Genomic DNA, 4,326 nt, shown 5'->3' on the forward strand with positions numbered 1-4,326 from the left:
TCTCAGTTCTCTACAACTATTGATATTTTTTACTTCTTCGTTTTCATTCACATATCTGATTCAACTCATTTTGTTACAGGTTGTACACACATACCTTTTCATACTTGCAAAGTGACCTCACCAATTCGATCCCTCATGGACCATAAACACATGAATGAAACATACAAATCAAACACAAATAAGGAGGATATTACACACAATTTTCTATTAACACATGATCAATACAATATTGTTGGATTTACGTAGTTTATGGGATTTTATCTACCCTAGCTCTCTCCACTCTTCATCTTAGATCTCTCTTGGACCCTCAACCTCTATTTTTTATCTCCTCTTCTCCTCTTTATCCTTTATCTCTTTAGTTTCATTTACAAATATTAATTATTTACAACAATGATGGTCTATTAAGATCCACTAAAGGTGAATCTAATATCCTATACAAAGGAAATATAAAATATAATATGAAAATCGCTAACTCCTCAACTAATCTCTTCAAATAGTAAATTACATGTCTATGAGGAAATACTTCCTCATTTCCCAAATAAATCTCTCTTTAGACTAGAAAATGAAATCCCCATCTTTAATTACATAAATTTGACTTAAGTTGAATTAAGGGAACTCATTTCCTTTAGTATAGTGATTTGAAGAAATTCTCATATATCATAAAATAATAAGGACAATAATTATAAAACTACATATCATATTATCCAATAACATAACCCCAAATGCATTGGTAAAAACTAGAAATGATAATAAAATAACAAATCATTTTATCCAATCATATTTCCCAATTATATATTAGTCCACAGATCAATAAATCACTATAATCTTGGTAACACAAATACAATTTTTATACTGAGAGGCCCATTCTACAACCGAGTATGAGGCCAATGTGTAATTTTTCTGGTTCTCAACTTAGAGTTGACACATGTCCCTTTCAAAATGAAATAAAAGAAAAAGAAAAATCTCTGTAAAAATAAATAAAAATAAAAAATAAATAAATAGATTATAATAAAAAACAAAAATGAATATGCATGTTTAAATAGTTTAGATGATATTTTAGATGTGGTAAAAATATTTCACTCTTCATTAGTTATTGATATTACAATTTGGTATGAATGAGATGTGGTAAAAATATTTCTCTCAATTTTATATTACTTTTAGAGAAAGATAAATAAATAAATTTTATAATGATTAATTTTTATAATGATTAATTTTATATTAATTAATTTATGAATTATTATATTAATTAATTATAAATATTAATTATTTATAATTATTAATATGATTTAAATATATTAAATTAGTTTAATTTATTATTTTATTTCTTATTGTCCCTAGTTTTATTATTAGGTTATGAACTAAGTTTCTTTCTCTTAAAATTTTTAATAATATTAAAATAATAATAATAATAATAATAAGCAGTTTATTAGATTAAATAAAATTATATAAAATAAAAATTAAATGATTCTAGCCTACAGTGTGTTCCTCCTTGCAAAATCCTTCCTCATTAGTATTTATTTCCCTTATCTGCTCTTCTTTTATTATCATTCTTCAACCCTGATGATGGATCCCACTTGGGATTTGAAACGTTGGTATAAAAATGTTCATATTGTGGATTCTCCGGTCTCTGATTCAAAAGATACAAACCACAGATCTCTTAAATCCAAAAGATAAAGTAATTAAAAAAACTTATAACCACTTTTTAATGCAGTGAAGATACATAGTTCTTATATTTATTAAAAATATTTCACTCTGAAATTTACATAAATTGTTTGAATATTTATATTAACTAATTTATTTAGATATCAAATTCTCTAATATGTTTGTGTGTGAATATAATTATGTTAATAATGATTATATTTTTGTTTCCCTGATGGGGGCACATTTAAGGAGGGGTGGGATGCTAGAGCACGTGATAGACATGTGCACACTGTTAGTGGGAAATTGGGTGGCACAACTCAACAACATAGATATCATCACTGCCTCTCTAGTGGAAGTACACTCTTACCTTCACTTCAGTTTCACGCTCAATCACGGTGGCTATTGTCTTGTCGATTTAAAGAGGGGTAGGTGGGTGGTAGTGAAGTATCACTTGAGAATCCCTTGTTTGGTAGTTTCCAGTAGTTGAGTTTTCTCATGGTGGCGTCTGAGAACAAGGAGAACATGTTCGAAATGTTAAATGTGGGCTTAAATATGTGTTCCCATGCGCTCACCTATCTCTCATGTGTGATTTCGTCTACAGACTCATGTTTTTTCTTGCACTGCTCACCCGCAAGGAATTGAATTTATAAAGGTGATGACCTTGCTATAGGGTGGTGGTTCTTTTGTTTCATGTTCATCGATGCCCATCATCTCTTCCTCGTACCTTATCTCAGACTTTGACTATTGCTTTTGGGTGAACCAATGACAGGTTTTTAAACTAATTTCTATGAGCCCTCCTTACATTTCCCGGTGTATGTCATCATATTCTCTTTCGATATGGTTCTGGCAAGGGGATTGTTTTTGGTAGGTGCCCATGTTCTTCGCCTTGTTTATTCATAATACAGTGATCGACCCTACTTTCAAAGTTGTCATTGTATTGTCATGTACTTCCTCTCAATTACCTGATTTAGCCGACATTTATTTTATTTGTCCCATCCTCATTTCCAGTGTATGGTACCTAGGAACATTTTCTTTATAGCTTTACCCTCTATTTAGTAACACAAATGTTTAGATTTGCTGGAAATGTCTCAGGGTTTTGTGTTATGGTAATATACTTTGTTTGGCCAAAGGTGGCTGGATTTGGGATGTGTGTCTTTAGTGGTCACTGAGGTTCTCGATGACGTCGTTACATGGAACTTTCCTTATTTCTATGACGTGGCCTACACCTTATACCTAGTCTACTGTCCATACTGTTCTCATATGGTTTAGGAGGAGTTTATGCTCTCGGTTCCTACTCAACTGTGTCAGTTATCTTTCGTCCACCTTGGTCCACTCCAACTCGGCCACCTAACATCATGAAACCTTGATGTTTTCTTCCTAGTCATTCGAGAGGCATGATAACTCCTTCTTCACACCATCATTGTTTATTTGGATGGCATTTGGTGGCCTACCATTTTGACACTGCTCCTTCGGACGTAAGGAACAAGAGCCTCCAGCTGGAAGCCAAAGAATTTGGTGATAGGGCATACTTTTCCTATTCTGAAATTTCTAGTTCCACCTTCATATGGACTCTTTATCAGGACAAATTCCGTAAAGGAGACTCTACTTCCTCCATACATTGGAATTGCAAAGGCAATTAGAGACCTTGCTTCACATGGTCATCCATGAAAAAAAGTAGACCATTATCAGCTATTTGTAGGGCAAGAGGAGATTAAAAGAATTCTTTGAGACATAAGGTATAATTTGGATGACACATATGCCAGAATGACCCGGGTGGAATGCTCGTTGTTGTCTACTACTGATTCTGGCCCTGTCTCGGAGCCAAACACTCCAACTGTTGTTAATGCATTAGTAGAAGAAACACCTCCACGAAACTCTCATGTTATCTTGCCAGTTATTGTCTTAGATTAGTAGCTTCGACACTATCTTTTGGTCTACTTTTCGTATATGTCTATTATGCAGTCTTTATGTCTTTATGTACTTCATACTATATGTGTTTATGGTTTTAGTTCTCTTTTTCTGTCGAGCTTGATATATCCATTGCATGGAGCTTTGGAAGGGATATGTAGTGATCATTGTGTTAAGTTTGTTTATCTCTCTTCTGGTTCAAAGTTGATCATGTGTAAGAAGTTATGGAAGGTCTATTACCGTTTCAATTCCCATGTAGTTTCTGGGACATGCTTGTTATCAATCTTTTTATAATACAAATATCTTCAACTAGATTACAAAAAAAAATGAATTTATTTGACTTAATAATGTTAAAACTTTTTAATGTCTAAAAAGAAAAAGTAATTGAAAATAGAAAAATGGAATTACTTTGTAATAAGAGTAATAAAATGGAGATGTGTAATTTATTCCATTCTTAATATAAAATTAGTATATTTCATTTAAAACTAAAATGAATAATAATAAATAGATGGTTTTAATATACACAACTAAGTAATAAAATTTTCAATGTTTTAAGTAAAATGTTTTAATATCAACTATTTATATATTTTGTATGGTTTAAACTAGCATAGATTCATTTAATTCCAGATGCAAATATCATTTTGAGCAACAAATGTGAAGAAATGTTTACATCTGGAGAATTTGATTCTCAAGAAAATTCATTCCTCTGAGCTATTAGTAGATGTGGACTTAGATGGATCTATCCTATGTTGGTTTTGAGAAACATACTCATAAAAT

The sequence above is a fragment of the Pinus tabuliformis genome, chromosome 9 (assembly GCF_031772625.1).
Source record: "Pinus tabuliformis cultivar Carrire ecotype Pingquan chromosome 9, CPIR1, whole genome shotgun sequence".
NCBI classification, from domain to species: Eukaryota; Viridiplantae; Streptophyta; class Pinopsida; order Pinales; family Pinaceae; genus Pinus; species Pinus tabuliformis.